Raw genomic sequence first — 18,629 nt, forward strand, 5'->3', positions numbered from 1 at the left:
GCCACCAATCTTGCTGGGAAGTGTAAGCTTGAACTCTCTCCTATTAAAATGAATGACCCTTTGGATTGAAATCTCACATACATATTTGGGAGCAAAGCCTACTGAACTCAGTAGCACTTACTTCCAAACAAACCTGCATAAAATCAAGATGCCCGTTTGCATGAGCAACCTAGTGACCTGCCAACATCTTTTCCACACTGTGACATTGAGAGATCTCTGTCTTTTGGTGCTACACCTCTGAAGATGCCAGCCACAGCTGCTGGCGAAACGTCAGGAACTACAATGCCAAGACCACGGCAATACAGCTCGGAAAACCCACAACAACCATCAACCTAGTGTACTTTGTATCCCACACTTCCTCCAAGGTGCTCATGAGGGCATGTATGTTCTTCTTTTCCCCATTTTATCCTCACAAAAAATTGTGAGGTAAGTTAGGCTAAAAGAACATGACTGGCCCAAGATGTTGAGACATGAGCTTCTCCAGGGGTACTGCAGCCACTTGTTACCAGAAGTGGTCTCCTTGCAATAAATATGATTTGTGGGGGGAATTAGCAAGCAAGGAAGACAGCTATACAAGAGGCGGTAACTGGGATCTATCACCGGTGTATACCAGGTCCCTTCCGAAATAGAACAAGCGAGTCTGGTGCTTAATATCAAACAATAACTTTTATTGAACACAAGAACTTCATGCACATACACACAGATTACCTGGGAAAATAATTAAACACACACAGAGTCCTAGGAAATGTAGCCAGAAATTGGGAATAGAGAAAAGGAGTAAATATATCTACCTATCCTGGAGAAGGGGTCCAGTCCATGGAGGAAGAGAGTAGCTTCAAACACCATCTTTAAATGTCACTTCCTTAGATTCCCATAAGTTTTTGCACACCTGGCAATGGCCGCATCTATAGTTACCCCGTGGTAAAGATGTGACATATACCTTTAAGCATTTTGCAAATTGTCAAACTAAGGGTGTAGTTTATGCGTTGCAGTGTCCGTGTAACTTATTATATGTTGGTTGCACATTAAGACCAATTAAGGTGAGAATACTTGAGCATAGCTCGCAAATTCGGAATAATGTTCAGGAGGCTCCCCTAACAGCGCATTTTAGGGAGAAGGGCCATTTGGATAATGACTTTAAAGTAGTTATCCTTGAGGCTGTTAGGAATGTGTATGGTTCTTTGTTAACACCCCTCCTCCGTTGGGAGGCTTTCTGGATATTTAAATTAGATACAGTTAAACCAAGGGGGCTAAATAATGAATTAGTTTTGAGCTGCTTCTTATAAGAAAGCTGTGATTTTAGGGGGTTGACTTTAAGAGACTGTCAATGGTGTAATTAGCTCTCCTATTTGATGAGTCATGGAACAACAGGTTGTGCGTGCATTAGAATTTACAGCCGCCAGCACCGGAATGTTTTACCAGTGAATTATCTTTATACATGCCGTGTGAGTATATTAGCGAAGAAGTGTGGGATAAGGGTTATAATGGGGAGTTGGTTGTGACAGATTTTTGAATGTATATGTGTATCTTTAATAGAGTGGTTACTCTTGAGGAAGACATCATGAAATCTGTGGATTATAGCCGGCCCCAGATTGGGCGTTGGGCGTTGAGAGGATTTTTCCACCAACCTCACCCTCATGGCTTTTGTCTTATGGGAAGAATTCAGTAAATAAAGACACGGAAGAAGAAATAACAACGGAGACAGTGTTTGGATAATAGGTTTATTGTACATGGTCGTTCCAGTGGAATTTATTGAGATTAAGAATGGACTGCTGCTGCTATTTTCCTACTGGAATATGTTTTCATTGAATGTTCATACTGACTGTATATTTATGAATTGTATGATATGTAATTATTATTGATGCACTAAATTAATTTATAGCATTTGCACTTTAAATATAAAAATTCTTATAAAAATTGTTTAAAGTGATTAAGGTTGACTATTGCTTCCCATGGGTTTTCCCACTCCTAATACCAGCTGGGTTATAGTGGGGGGGGTGGGCATTGCAACCTGCTCTGCTCCTAATGCCAGTCATGATAAGGTGGAGGTGGGCATTGCCACCTTCTTTGCTCCTAATACCAACTGGGTTAAGGTGGGGTGTGGGCATTGCCACCAACTCTGCTGTCTGAACATTGGCTGTTCATAGAGCAGCAAATCTCGTAAACATTAACAATGAAAACAATGGGGAAACAATAACAGCAGCAGCTGTTGGTTACAAGGCGAATAATTAGAAACTAGGAAATAGTTTGGGAACAGAAAGATCTTCAGATGAATGAAAAGAAAGGAATGGATATATTGTCGAAGGCCAATACCACAAACCTACAGTCTGGTTCCAGTTCATGGATGATACCTTTATTATTTGGAGCCATGATGAGGAAGAATTGATGGAGTTTTTAAACCACCTCAACAATATCCACCCAAACATACAATTCACCATGGGAAAAAATATAGGGGAAACTCCCATTTCTAGATACCTTGGTCATCCACAAAGCAAACTTTCAATTAGGTCACAAGGCCTACAGGAAACCAACTCACATGGATTGGTACTTACACAAAAACTCCAATCACCACCCTCGACAGAAAAGAAGCATAATAAAAATATTAGTAGACCGTGCAAGACGGATATGTGAACCGCACTTTCTCAATGAGGAAATTAATCATCTAAACCACGCACTTCAAGCAAATGGCTACTCCAGAAATGAAATCTGAAGAGCGATTAAACCAAGGCTAAATAAAAAAACTAAGGAAAAACAGTCTCCCACAGGAAAAGTGTTTTTGCCATATATCAAAGGAATCACTGATCAGATGGGGAAACTGATGAAAAAGCATAACCTACAAACAGTATTCAGACCCACCAGAAAAATACAACAGATGCTACGATCAGCAAAAGACAGTAGAGACCCCCTCACCTCTGCAGGAGTATACTGCATACCCTGCAGCTGTGGACAAGTTTACATCGGGACTACACAGCATAGCATCCAGACAAGAATAAAAGAACATGAAAGACACTGCAGACTTGGCCAACCTGAAAGATCAGCAGTGGCTGAACATAGCCTAACTCAGGACACAGTCTCTTATTCCAGGACACTAAAATACCGGACAACACATCCAACTACTTCGTCAGATTGCACAGGGAAGCCATTGAATTTCATAAGCATAAGCACAACTTCAACAGGAAAGAAGAGAGTTTAAGAATGAATAGGGCATTGTTTCCAGTCCTGAAAAACACCAAACTAACAAAATACCCTACATCTTACAATAGCCCTACAGATAAGATTAGCATATCAACCACCAATCCATATGCAAAAGAACCTCCTCAGGATACAGTGAAGTTTCCCCCCATTAGCATGCCACAACCTGGAAAACTCTTACAGGATGACTCAGCCCAAACCCACCTTCCTGAGTAGATTTAAATTACCTGCTAACATCTTCTCCACACATTGACACTGAGAGATCTCTGTCTTTCGGTGCTACACCTCTGAAGATGCCAGTCATAGCTGCTGGTGAAACGTCAGGGACTACAATGCCAAGACCACGGCCATACAGCCCGGAAAATCTACAACAACTAACAAAAGCTCCGTTCCTGAACCATTGGCGCTTCTGTAAAACAACAAGAGCCTTATTCCCTGATTAGGCAAAAGAGAGTTCTAATGAGTGAAAGTAGGATTTGAGTCCAGAGGCATCTTAGAGACCAACAAGATTTTCAGTGAATGGGCTTTCATGAGTGAGTGCTCCCTTCTTCAGATATGAGTAGGAATGGAGATCCCTGAGCCTTTATATCCCAGCCAAAAAGTGGTGCAGAGTTACAAAGAAGCACATCAGAATGCAGAGATTCAATGCAGCTTGATTGGATAGAAGATAATATCAGTTTGTGTCTGTGCATGTTTTTTTGGTGAAGCTGATGGATTTCCACTCCATGTAGCTGAATGTGGTCCCTTCCATGAAGATATGTTGGCCTGAGTGAAAGTAGACCATAAGATGTCCACCAGAACTACAGAACTACAGTCAGAGACCGTATTCTTACTGTATTCTCTGACTGTAAGAATGTAGCAGCTATAAAATTTGATTTGTTTAAAAAAATTAAAATCTGATGCAGATTCTGAACTCATTTATGTACAAATACAAACAAAAATGGTGAGTGGAAAACCTGTGCAATGCCTTTTTCAGATAACACATGGCATCTGCGTGTATCATGAAAACCATGGAATAGCATTGCACTGCCGATACGCATGGTTTTCATGCTCCCAGTTACATTTAAACGAGCTATTGTATTCAGAAGATACTTGAAAATCAAAGGTATGTAAAAGGTGACATGAGTTACAGGGGAAATGGATTACATCACTACTGTGAAAATGCATAGTTATTTAGCTTTTCATAGAGTAACTTGCAAAGAGTCCAATTATCTCTGGGTTAAATATATTATACTGTTAATTTATATTCAATTTACTGTGGGGGGCTTTATTTTTATACTGTTCATTTATATTCAGTCTACTGGGGGATTTATTTTTTTTACTAGCCGATTTCTCTATGCTTGATTTATTGTGCTCTAAGCTTGTATAATTCTAAAAGTTTCAACTCCTTATCTTGGCTTTTCAGTGTGTTTACTGACTTCTGAGCATGGTTGTTACAGAGAGTGATGATCGAGACTCTGCATGTTTTAATTTGTTTGGTACATTTTATAAAAACACACACTATTGTATCCTCCAGCCTCTTGTCATGAAACGTAAGCCTTGGAAACATAATGCCAGATGTGAAAAACGCATACACTGTGCATTACCTTTTCTGTACTTCTGGTTGACTAAAAAGGAAAAAACAAACAAACAAACCTCCCAATAACGGGACATTTGCCATTCACAGATAATTACCCCTTTCTATCTGCATCAAAAGGAGAACAAAATTGGTTTCTTGAAAATAGGGATAAAAGCAGCCATCATACTGGAAAATGCATGAACTGAGTTTGCTTTATAGAAGTGGCACTTTTTTACTTCACTGAGCTTACAGCGAATACTGTCCTGGGTAAACATTTCATCCTAGGATGGGGGGGGGGGGACAGAGAGAAGGTCACCTGGCTTTTCTTTTATTATAGCAATCCTGGAAAAGCAATTCTCAAGCCGCCCCTCCCTTCCCTTTCTCCCATTTCCCTCCAGTGATCTAAGTTTAGACTGTAAGGTCTTCACGGCAGAAACCTCCATTTGGCTCACATAATTCTGTCAAGACAGAGAGTCCTGGATATTCTTCTTCGACAATATATACCATTGTTGTTAGGAGAATCAGAATGCAAGGGCAGTTGGGACTAGAGATGGGCACGATCCAAAAAAAATACCGATTAAGCCATTCGTGGATCCGGGCTGCTGCTTAACCCAGGCCACCGATTCTAACCGATCAAGTCCCATTTCCGATCCGGAATTGGGAAGGCCAAAGCGGGAGGGCGCCCCACTGTTTCCAGCGATATAGGAACGGTGGTTGGTGGCAGCGGCCACCAGGCCCGGCGGGCAGGGGGAGGCGGCGAGGGGACATTCACACACACACACTTAGAGTAGAGTGGGGGAGAAGTTTTTAACCTGGCAACGAGCTGCCTCCCCTCAGGGAGGGGACATTCCCAGGGTCGGATCTACGGTTGCCAGCGCCCAGGGCAACCGTAGTCAGGCTCTTGCGTGTGCACGCGCACGCTCCTGGGTCACCCCCCCCCGCCCACGCAGCAAGCCGGCTGTCCCGGTGCACTGCGGAGCTGGCGGCAGTGCGAGTGGCTCGGCGGTTGCCCATGCCATTCACCTGCCCCACAAGACAAGGGGCTGCCGGCTTGCCCATGCTCCCCTTGTCCTGGGGAAAGGCAAACGGCGCAGGCGGCCTCCCAGCCTCCCGCACTGCCTTTTGCCTTTCCCCAGGACAAGGGGCAGCTGGCTTGCCCATGCACCCCTTGTCCTGGGGAAAGACGAACGGCGTGGGTGGCCTCCCAACCTCCTGCGCTGCCTTTTGCCTTTCCCCAGGACATGGGGCGGCCAGCTTGCCCACGCGCCCCTTGCCCTGGGGAAACACGAACAGCACGGGCAGCCTCCCAGCCTCCCACGCTGCCTTTTGCCTTTCCTTTGTGCCCATGGCTTCAGAAAACGCCCTTCCCCTTCCCTCCTCTGGGTTGCTGCTCCGTGGTTGGAAGGAAGCCTGCTAATGAAGGAAAGCTGGGCTTCCATTCGTGTTTCGAGGGTGACAGAAGGAGGGCAAACACAGCTCATTCCCCTGGCTCCGTTGCCCCGGGAATAAATTACTGGCGCAAGAGTGTCTGCAATTCCAAACAGAAACCGATACATCCAATCAAGTCCCGAACAAGCAAACCCCCAACTGCTGGATCGGTTGCCGTGGACAGAACCGATTAGCTGAGTCACGATGGCGCAAACGCCAAAATTGGGTTTTTTTTTGAAATCGTAATTCAGATCGTGCTCATGTCTAGTTGGGACTTCTCGGGCTTTAATAGTCTCGTACAAAAAGGTATTTGGGTGGGCACAATTTCTGAACCTTTCCATGCAAAACATGCCCATAGTCGCCTTTGAAGGGCCAGGGCCCTGCTTTCCTTCACCAGATCATCACCCATTTGCTGTTGTGCTTTATTGAGACTTGGATGGACTTCAAGCCTTTCCACATCAGGAAGTCTTTCCCTCAAGTTACGTAACAATATTTGCAAAAAAAGTGAGCTTTTAAATGGCAAAATGCCCACAATGGCATTGATTTTGAATGAATCACACATGTTTAAATTGTTGGCAGAGTCCAGGAAATAACCAAATCCATGCTCTGGAATTTGCTTACTGCAACAGGATTTTTGCAGAAGACAATAACTGACTGCAGGCCTTTCGTGCAACAAAGAGGCCTTCTGAGTACAAGCACTAACACATACTGACTCACAGCAAAGAGAGAGAAAAAACAAGCAGTGGGTTGAACTGCAACAGAAAACATTCAGTAAACCCTAAACATTAGAGCCCCCTGGCTTGGATAGCTCAGGTGAGCCTGATCTCGTCAGATCTCAGGAGCTAAGCATGGTTGGCCTTGATTAATAACTGGATGGGAGAAGACCAGGGTTGCAGAGGTAGGGAAAAGCAAACCACCTCTGTTAGTCTCTTGCCATGAAAACCCCACGGGGGAGTCGCCATAAGTCTGACTTGAGGGAACTCTCCACCACCACCAAACACTAGAGAATGCTCCACAGCTCCCCTTAGGGAGCATCCCTCACCATTTCAGTCCTTCCAAAAGGATCATCATCATACCAGGCCATGCAAGTGAAGTTCATGTACACACACAAAAATCGTCGGAAAAGTAATGGAGGTGTATTAGAGGGGCGGGAGTGTTTGCTTTGGTGGGGAGACACAGACATATTGGCGAGTCTGTGACCGGGTGGTAATTAGGGGTGTGCAAGGCCAGAGAGATTTGGTATTCCTGTTTCAGTTATAACCGAAACAGCAAACTGTTTCGGTATTCGCGATTCGGTAATCATTTCGGTATTTCGGCTTGTTTCGGCTATTGATTTCAATGGGAAAACCCGCTCCTGGCTTTCTGGAGCCTGGGGGAGGCATTTTCACACCGAATCACGCCAAACTTGGTGGGGACCTTCGCCTAACTCCTCTCTAACTATGCCCAAGGTTCAGAATGATTGGACTTTGGGGGGCCATGTTATGCCCCCCCAAACTAGGTGCCCCCATCCTCCTACACTTCCCATTGTTCTCTATGGGGAAAAACAAGTCTTCATCTTGCTAGGTGGCCTGGGGTGGCATTTTGCATGCAAAATGACCCCAACCCTCAGGGGCCCTTCTCCCACCTGTCCTCCCACCCTCCACCAAGGCTCAGCCTGATCCCACTTTGGGGGGGGGGCATTTTATGGCCTCCCCAAGTAGGTGCACTTTAACCCCCCTTTCTCCAATATTTCCTAAGGGGGAAATAACAGAGGCTTGTCTTGCTAGGGGTGGCATTTTGCATGCAAAATGCCCCCAACCCTCAGGGACCCTTCTCCCACCTGTCCTCCCACCCTCCACTAAGGCTCAGCCTGCTCACACTTTGGGGGGCCATTTTATGGCCTCCCCAAGTAGGTGCACTCAGCCCCCAAAATCCACCCCCTACAGCCCCACACAGACCCAAATCCCCCCGAGCAGCCACACACAGACCCAAATCCCCCCAGCAGCCCCTCACAGACCCAAATACATCCCCAGCAGCCCCACACCCGCCAGAACCCCAGGAGCAGGCTGGCCAGCCGCTCCCCATTGTTCTCTATGCTTTTAAACTCTCTTTCCTAGGGCAATTCTGCACAGCACAGAGGTGCCACAATGGTGGGCACACTCCTGAGTGCCAGCTTGTCCCTGTGAAAGAGCACCTGATACACAGACACCCTCCCCCTGATACCTCCACCACCCTCAGAGATGAATGGCCAGCCTGCCCCATTGTTCCCTATGATGAGAACCAACCTCACAACAAAGAATGAACTGCAAACACACACTGAATAACGTTTTTAAAAAATTATTTTCTCAGTTTCAAAGTACAATTGGGCAAAGCATCATGGCACATCACACTAGCAGTCCCCCCCACAAAAGAATAACACAATTCACTTCACATCAAAGAATCTCCAAAAAAAACTTTTGTAAACACTTAATTTTTTGAACAGCTTTAGGTTACACAGTAGGACGGCACAACAGGGCATGAAAAAAGCAGTCCACTAGACAAAATTAACACAACTAACTTCAAATCAGAGAATCACCAAAAACACAAGACCTTTCAAAAACACTTTATTTCTTGAACAGCTTTAATTTACACAGCAGTAGGGCACAATAGAGCATGATAGCAGCTCATTACACAAAAATAACACAACTCACTTCAGATCAGAGAATCACCAAAAACACAATTCCTGTCAAAAACACTTTATTTCTTGAACAGGTTTAGGTTACACAGTAGTAGGGCACACCAAAGGGCTTGCCAGAATTATCCTAGCCAAAAAATAACACAACTCACTTCACATCAAGTAAACACAACACAATTCCTGAAAAAAACAACTTATTTGCTTAACCCCTCTAGATAACACATCCTACATTTCAGAAAACAAGGACAGAATAACAAAAACCACACACACACTTTTTTTTTCAAAATCTCTTTATTTCTTGGCGCGTGAGGCCATCTCCCATCCCTCCCAAACCAAACTCAATAGGGGGAAACCATTGCAACAAGGTCCAGCAGAACCATTGTCATTTCCTGCAGCTATGCTTTCAGTTCAGCTACACAAAGCTGGACCGGGCACTGCCACGGGCACTACACAGTGGCATTTCCGGAGCAGTGTTGCAGAGGTCCCCCCCCCAGCCTCAGCTTCTACCTGGAAACATCTGTGAGACATCATCATCAGCTGGTGCCCATCCCCAACTCTCCCCCAACTGTCCCCCAACCCCACCAAGCACACCCAACATTAACATTTCAACTTTTTTTGTTTTTTTTTAACATTTCAACTTTGAAAAAAACATTTAAAACATTCAAAGACCATTTAACATTTTAACACTGCACATCAGCATCCCTACCTAAGCAGTCCCTATCTAACCTATTTCTCCCTACAGCGGCAATCAACATTTCTGGGGCATGTCATTACATTTCAGAATAAATTTGGTCCCATAGGGTCTGTCACGGTATCAGGAGATGTTTTAAATTCCCTTGGGGGGGGGTTCAAATTGCAGGGTGGATTCCCTTTGCCACTGGTTCCTAACCACCCTCCTTCTGCTGGCCGGTTTTAACTTCCTCTAAGAGTTTTATGCAGGGGAGAGCGCGATTCCAAAGGACTGGACTCGCAGAGGATGCAGGCCACAAGGTGGGCTCACCTCAGTCACTCTGGAAGTCCAGTCCTGAGAAATCGAAGAGGCGAGAGTTGACCTCCAGGAAGGTCAACTGCTCGACTCCATGGGAGAAGGCGAGAGCGATATGGGCTGACAATGTCACCCGCATGAGAAAAGACGTGCTCACTCTCCACACTCGTCAGAGGGCATGAGAGCAGCCGCTGCACCTTGAAGGAGAGGTCCGGCCAGACCAACTCCTTCTTGGCCCAGTAGCTGAGCGGATCGGTGGAGAGCAACTCGCAGGACTCCTCAAGGTAGTCCCTGACCACTGCCTCCTCCGAATCCTCTCTCACATGCCTCATGATCCCAGAGGGGCCAAGGGCCCACTGGAGCATCTCCATCTCCATCGGCACTCTGGTGGTGGCCGCGGGGGGAGCCTGCTCAGAGGGGGCATGAAAGGGACCCACACGGCAGGGCCCCTCTCCTGTCCCCTCTGTTGACAGGTGTCCCCTCGCAGCCTGCCTGTGCCTCACCCAAGTGCAGAGGCCATCTCTGGCTTGGATGAGGTTCCCATCCCGCTCGGCGAAAGTGCCCTTAATGCACGGGTCGCACATGGTCGCCAACATGTATGACATGTTCTGTGTGAGAGGCATTAGCCTGGCAGCTATGCCATGCTGCAGCCTTTTCACCAGTGCGCACACTGCTGGAACGATGTCAGCACGAGGTGCGTCTGGGTCTGAAAAGGTGGCCAGATTCCTCCGGAGCGTGTGCACCAGGGGAATGACCAGACCCAGGGTCGCCGTGTCTGACGAGACCGCCACAGTGAAGTCCTTGAAGGACTTCAGGACCTCCACTGTCTGGGTGATGGTGAGCCAATCCTCACGGCTGAACTCACCCACCTGACTCGCACCGCCACTCTCGGAGAGCCATGTGTGGAGTGTGGCCTGCTGCTCCACCAAGCGCTCAAGCATGGCACAGGTGGAGTTCCAGTGAGTGCTGATGTCAGCGAACAGTACGTGCTCCAGCATGCCTGCTTGCTCCAGCATGCCAGGCACAGTTCGTGAGTGGCTGTCACGCTGCGCGAGAAGTGACTCGTGAGCCTCCGACATTTCTGGAGCAGTAACAGGAAGTCACGAGCCCGGGGATCATGGGGTTCCTTCGAGGAGCCCGCCCCAAGCACAACTCTCGCCACTAGGTGTAGCTTGTGGGCCGCACAGTAAATGTGCTCTTGGCTCACTAGTTGCGCTGCTGCCCTCATGTTGCTGCCACCGTCCGTCACCATGCATCCCACGGTGGCGGGTCCCTGGCCTATCCACTCATCCAACTGTCTCCTTAGGGTGGCAGCGATGTTCGCCGCCATGTACGACATGTCTAGAACCTCAGCGTGGAGCAAGGCCTTGTGGTAGCCGGCCTGGTGGTCTCCCATCTGTCCCGGGCTAGCTGCATACCCCCCCACACCCAGAACCTCCTCAGTTTCCCACCAGTGAGCGGTAAGCGACAGGTATGCTTGCTGCACACTTGGGCAGGTCCAGATGTCGGATGTGAAGTGCACAGTTCTCCCAGCAACCCAGGACAGCTGTGCCTTCACATGGTCCCTGGCAGCCCTGTAAAACGAAGGCACCATCGATCTGCTTAACGTCGTGTGAGCAGGGACGGCGTAACAGGGAAAGAAATCATGGGGCAGCCACAGTCTTCCATCCACAGCTACCATATTGATGATGTGGTGCGTGAGGCGCCGGCTCACCCTCTGGATCCCCTCTCTGGGCACACTAGGGCCCTGCTTACCAAGCATCTCTGGCAGAGAGGCTTGGCGTCCCTGCCCTACAGGAACCCTTGGGGGGAGAGCACCAAAGGAGCCTGCCTCCTTCTGGTTAGCTGGCAGCCGTGTGGTGCCACTCGAACTCTCCCCCCAAAGAAGCACCGCCTGGTGGTGCCTCTTCAGGTGGTTCCTCATCCCAGACGTGGAGAGATGGCTCACATCTCTGCCACGGCTGATGCGCTGCCTACAATGCAGGCATTGGGAAACTCAGGGGTCCTCCGTTCTCTGGAAGTGATTCCAGAGTTCGGAGCTGAAGGATTGCCCACGCTTCACAGGAGAAGCACTCACGGGTCCACCCTGAGACACCTCCTGTGAGGTGCTCTGGCCGGAAACACCGTGTCCCACTCTCAGCCGGGCAGGTGGGGATGGACGAGGCTGAAGGGGTAGAGATGTGGGCTCCTCCACCACAGTCTCTGCCTCTTCCTCCTGTACCCTCTCCTGCTGCACAGCCGTGAGAGGCCTGTTGCTGGCCTCAGAGGAAACTGGGGTGGACCGCCCCACAGGGGGTCCCACCGGCAGTTCCTCCAACATCCTCCGGGTTCCTGGGGTGATTGTGAGGGATGGAAGAGTCACATGCCCCAGGTTCATCCCAGGAGACACCACATGCTGCCCCTCCTCCAGCAGCTGGCTCGCAACCACTGGAGGAGGAGGAGCCTCAGCAGCAGGCCCCTTCCCAGTGCCAGCCCCTGCCTGAGACACCTGGGTTGGGGGTGGCCCTCCAGCAGCTGCCTCAGGAAAGAGAGCCTTGCGAGCCCTCTTCCTGTCACCAGAAACCAGGCTGGTGAATGGCAGCAGTGCAGGGGAGGGCCTCCTCTGCTCAGATGGGGGGGGGGCTGCCGCAGCACTCCCCCTCTCCCTCCCCTCCTCCCATCTAGATTTCTCTCTGGCCTTTCCCCCTGGGCCCCTCTCTGCTTTCCTCTCTGCCATGCTTTCCCCTCGCGGAAGCTACTCTGACTATTCCATAATCAAGGAAAAACAAAGGTGAACTTTGTTTTCAGGACCTATCTACCTACTTCTAAATCTGTTCTTCTTGTGGCTCTGTAACTTGTCTTGGAGATGGTCAATGTAATGTCTTTTTAAACAACCCTATTTATGTTGGGGGACCTGAGCCTGCCAAACATCTGAATTCCTCCAGAATTGAGCTGGCCCTAAACCCCAATAACAAGTGAAAGCCTTAGACACTTACAAGACTAGTATGCCTGGGCCGGCCTGACTCCACCACGGGTGCCAGAGATGGGCAGTGGAACCCTAGTTATGGGGGCACTAACGGGAAGCCTATTAACAGCTATACCAATATGTCTATATATATGAATAGAAATCAAACATAACCTAACTCTAACTACTGCCTGTCCTGCTGATCCCTATTTACTGTTTTAAACAAGCTACGCTTGGTTCCCTATCGATTAAGTTGAGGGCAATTAGCCACTGAACGCCCACAAACTGGCCTACCTTCCTAAGACACTATTTAACAGGAAAAACTTTTCTGTGGGGTGTCTGTGTGGGGTGTGGATGCGGTGTTCTGAAAATGTACCTCCCCCCTCCCAGGCAAGCAAAAACCCACCCCTATGCCCACCCAAATGTAAACCCACAGACTCACCTGCCAGTCCTGCAGTCCAGCGATGTTCAGGCAGACAGGTGTGCAGCAAGTCCTCTCCTCCTTGAGGCTGGGAAGAGAAAGGTGGGATGTTAACAGAGATTCATAAACTGCACAACCCCCAGAAGTCAAGGCCCAGGTCTGTTTTGGGCTTGGCCAGACCCACATCCACAGTGGAGAGCCAGGCCAGAGAGTTAAAAGGCAGGAGACATGCAAGCAGTGGTGCCACCCCCCCCCCCCAGTAAACATGCTCCCAGCTTTGTTCCATGGCAGGCCCTAAAAGATGACCCAGGGAACAATGATCCAAGCCATGAGAAAGGCAAGGCCTACCCTGCAGTGCAGAGCCAGGCCTGGTTCCGGCCTAGCCAGGCCCACAGGCCACAGCCACGGTGCAGAGCCAGGCCAGAGAGTTAAAAGACAGGAGACATGCAAGCAGTGGTGCCCCCCCCCCCCAAGTAAACATGCTCCCAGCTTGGTTCCATGGCTGGCCCTAAAAGATGACCCAGGGAACAATGATCCAAGTCATGAGAAAGGCAAGGCCTACCCCGCAGTGCAGAGCCAGGCCTGATTCCGGCATGGCCAGGCCCACAGGCCACAGCCACAGTGCAGAGCCAGGCCAGAGAGTTGAAAGGCAGGAAACATGCAAGCAAGCAGTGGGGAAACTACCCCCCCCCCCCGTAAAAATAACCCTCTGTCTCAACCTAAAACAATAATCCAAGCCATTAGAAAACCAAGGCCCACCCTGCAATGCAAAGCCAGTGTCACAGTGAAACATTTTTTAGCAGAGGCCAGCAAATTGGCCCAGCATCAATTTAAACAAACTCTGTGCCTTCCCTTCCTCCCATCTCTCCCCTAAAAAAAATATGAAAATTTCCTACCAGTCCTCTCATGATGAATGTCCAGCCCCCTGAGTTGATCCTCCACAGGCAGAAGTCCACTCCACAGGCAGAAGTCCACCCGGTGCAGTCCAGAAGTCCAAGACAGCAAAGAAGCAGTCTCTCTCACTCTCTCAGCAACAACAGAGGCTGTCCCAGTCCAGCCTCAAATTTAAATCCCCTGCTGCAGCTTCTGCCAAAGATTTGAATCTATTGGCTGGAAGAAGGATGCAGCAGTGGGATTGGACACTCCTAAGTCCCCCCTCCCTTGCCTTACCCCCCCACATCCCCCTTGGAGTCCTACTCTATCACTCCTTCCTGCTCCCCCCTCCCTTACCTGGGAATTTTGGTGGGAATCTTTTGCTGCTTGCTTTGCATTGCATTGCAAAGTGCAATGCTAGCAAGCAAGCACCTTGCAAAGCAAGGATTCTCTCCTTTCCTAGCAAGAGGGGTGAGGGGTGAAGAGGAGGTAGTGAGTCACTCACTCCTTCTCCCCCCCTTCCCTCTTCAAAGAGCCTGCAGGAAGCTGTAGCTTCCTGCAAGATTTTGCTAGCTGCTTGCAAATGCAAACGGCTAGCAAAACGGTGATTCTCGGTTTACTGAAACGATTACTGAAACATACCGAAATGTTTTGGTAATCGCTGTTTCGGTATTACTGAACCGTTTTGGTAATTGGGAAACGTTTCGGTAATACCGAAACAAACCCAAACAGGTTTTTTCCGGTATTTTTTCGGTTATCTGATAAACGAATTGCACACCCCTAGTGGTAATTGGTGAGAATGAGAGAACGGATGCCCTCTATTTGGCACAGAATGTCAAACATCAAAAGCAATTCGATCATAGAATCATAAAATCATAGGGTTGGGAGGGACCGAGTCCAGGGTCATCTAGTCCATTCCCCTGTACAGTGCAGGAAAGTTGTGAATTTCCTCCTCCTCACACCCCAGTGACCCCTGCTCCATGCCCAGAAGATGGCAAAACACCTCCAGGATCCCTAGTCAAACTGGCCCAGGGGAAATTGCTTTCTTACCCCAAAGTGACGATTTGCATTACCCTGGGCATTTAAGAAGGGGCCAGAGGAACTAAGCACTGATGTAACCCTTCCTGCCCTCCCTCTCTTGATCTTGCACCTCATCACAGGCAAGAACTGCACGCAGGAACTTTCCTGTCCTCTTAAAGGGACCTTGAAAACAGGACACTACAAATTCGTCATTTTACTGCCACATAAGAAGAAAAAAAGTAAACATAAGGCAGAATTTCTTTTCCAAGCTGGTAGTGTTCTGCCCTCCTGCTCGGGTGCTGGCCCACTGCTAGTTGTTTGCTTGCAGTTTCCTGTTGTAGAAGTCAGTGAAACAATGGATAGATACTGCCAACACTTACCTATGTCAGGGTGGCATAACACCGACTCCTTTGTTTGTGTGTGCTGGAAACTCAGTGAGTCGATGGTTCGCTTTATTCTGTGCAATTTTGGTGCTGTTGAGTGCAAAGACAGCTGCCCTAGAGCCTCCATTTTGCCCCCTTCCCCTTCCCCATTGAAAGGACAGCCGCAAACATCATGACAATGAAAAGAAACTACTGCGTTTCCACTCTGACCCTTGCAGTGTACCGCCAGAAAACTGGAAAATCTCAATAAACATTTCGCTCAATGGCCTCGGATACAAAAACACAACGAAATGTTTCTACTTATATCACGAAGCTAATGGTCAAACCACAGACTGCAGTGAGACAGTTCTGGGAAGCAGAGTATGGGAGGCTACAGTTCAACAGCGTCGTCTGTGGCTGAACTGTTCTTCCAACGTGCTGCAGGAAGAAAGGACACTGCTTGGGATACAAATTGCTTTCATAATGCCATTAATTGTTCAATTAGTCAACATTCAGTCTTCTCTGTTGAGGAATGTTTACAGTGTTGTAGCAACTATGCTATAATAATTGCATTTCTTCTGTAACAGAAGTGACAAAGGTTTTATTTCCATTCAGTCAGAATATTAATTTCCACTTTCATCTGCTGGCCGGAAAAACCAACAGCATTGCACATTTTTTTTTAATGTGCCTTGAGCACTGTATAGGAACTGTACATTGGCAATAGCTTTTGCAGTGTCTTCTCCCCTTATACCCTTTCTCATTCCAGTATCCTTTAACGTTGTTTGGCAGTGATAACATCAGGGCTTTTCTGGACCAATGAGAATTAGTCACTAGCTTTCTTGAACCATGAGAACTAGTTACTTAGCAATCTGAGAAAACCAAGGTCAGCCTAGGTGATGATTTTGATGGCCAAGTCTGACCAGGGCAGAGAAAGAAGGAAATAAGGAGGGAATGTATCTGTGGAGCTAGTATCATTGCCCGGGGCACAGAGGGAGGAATCTATTCACTCAAACCTCAGTGTTTGCCAAGATGTGGGTTGGGTGACTGTGTCACGCCAGTGTTTGTCGCTCAGTTTTGGTTAATTTAATTGTATGCTTGATAAGTAATCTGAGCATGTGATGATACAGCCACCCATTTCACATGTACAATACAGCTCAACCATTCCACGTGTCAGCTGAAATGATCCATAGAAATTGCCAAAATATTCTATAAAATTACCCAAAATAATCTTCTAATAAGTTCAGATTTTTAATTAGAGGTATTTTTAATGAAAGATATTTGTTTCAGTACTTGAGGCACTATTGAAATCATCTAATTAATAATAAGAGGGGAATCCACACTTATAATGATCCCCCAGGTGAACCTCAATGATCTAATAGAATGTTGAAGATCAGGCAGCCTGAAAAAGAAAGATGTGTGTTCGGGGTTGGGGGGGGAGGAATGTGAATTTATGCACAGCAATTGGAGGCAAAGCGGTGGCTCACTCTTTGGGCAAAAGGTCACCAAGGGAAAATTGTGCAGTTCATAATTCAGGTGGAAACAGTGTGAAAAGCTTGTTGCTATGATCACAATGAAATGACTTACTTGGTTTAGTGTGTGTGAGAAAGGGTGTGAAAAATGCTGCCTCTAGTTGGCAGTTTTTTTGATATGTGCAAAAATACCTGCACTCTTTTGATGTTCTCCCATCTCCCCCTTTTTGCTTCCCCAGGAGCTGCTTTTTTTCAAATAGCCAATATTACAAACCATTGGGAAAGTGCTAAATGCTGGAAATGACAAGTGTAAAAAGGCATACAAAAGATATACTTTAAGCACCAAACCAAAGGCTACTAAAGGAATGATGGAAAACATTGATTACAGCCATCAGTAATCGTGATGCCTCAAATATTTGGTCCATATCAACAAGGGCATGGAGGTAAACCCTCAAGTACGCAGCCATATTTCCCCCAAGTAATTTGGAACATTTTGAAAATGTCTTTGGCTCTGTTACACTGCCTGAAAATACTAGCATATGTAATTTATTGGATAATCTTCCTCCCTGGCCCCCAAATAACAGAGAAAGAAATAGTCAGTCTTATTACAAACCTTGAAATTGGTAAGGCCTCCGGACACAATTTTATACTTGATGAATCTTTTAAGAGTAATGTCCTTGGTTGCAGCAAGATCTAGCCCCCTTTTTTCCAAATATTTGCATTTCTGTCTCCATACCACAATCTTGACTGATTCGATAATTATTCCTATCCATAAAAAAGCCAACTATTCACTTCCTAGTAATTATAGACCTATTAGTTTGCTTTCCTGTTTAGGCAAATTATTTACTTTTTACCTGCTCATTAAATTATGATCTTGGTTGTCAGGCTCCACACTGAGGGTGTCGGACTCAGGGGGGGGGGTGCCCTCTAGGTTGGCCCTTTCTTCCCAGCAGGCTCATGAGGGACCTCAAAAGTGAGGGGAGGGGGATTTACAGCACCCTCGCACCGTCTCTCCCTCCAAGGGTTGAACTGGCTTCACCGTTCTCTCTCTTTTCGTCTGGTTGCCTGCTCATTCTCTCACTTCTCCACTTTATCTCCCAACTACTCCTCATAAGTCTTCCTGAACGAGCTTGTCTTCATAGGGCCTTCCTGTTGGGTAACTCTGTCCCTCCCCCAGCCTTTGCCCTGTCCGAGGATGGTCCATCTTCTCCCAGAGGAATTGGCAGCAGGGCCAGACGGGGGTCTCATGGGCATCTCCCGCCCTTTGACTCTTATTGGTCCCCAATGATCATCTCACAGGGTGGGGCTGGCTGGGAGCCACTTGCCTGTCTGGCCTTGCTGCCGAGTTTATATTCCTATCTGCCTGGGTTGTGCCACCTGGGCTGGTGCCACTTCCAGGGGGTTGCTGCAGCCTGGGTGGAGCCCACAGTCATTGAGTGTGACCTCAGCTGGCTTGGCCATTGCTGATGCAACCCCATCAGCTGTGGTCTTGGTGGTCCCTCTTGCTGCTGCCCTTGCATCTTCCGGGTCAACTCTGGTCTCATCAGTGGGTCTGTGATCTCAGTTGGGCCCGTGAGGTGAGTTTGGGGAGGGCTGAGCCACCACCCCTGGACACAGATAGCCAGATTTTTATGCCCTCTCAGATCGGTTTTAAAAGGTGAGCCTCCACTATAGACCACTGTACAGTACTTGCCCATTTGGCCAAAAAAATACACTAAGCCATC

The sequence above is a fragment of the Eublepharis macularius genome, chromosome 7, assembly GCF_028583425.1.
Source record: "Eublepharis macularius isolate TG4126 chromosome 7, MPM_Emac_v1.0, whole genome shotgun sequence".
Lineage (NCBI taxonomy): Eukaryota > Metazoa > Chordata > Lepidosauria > Squamata > Eublepharidae > Eublepharis > Eublepharis macularius.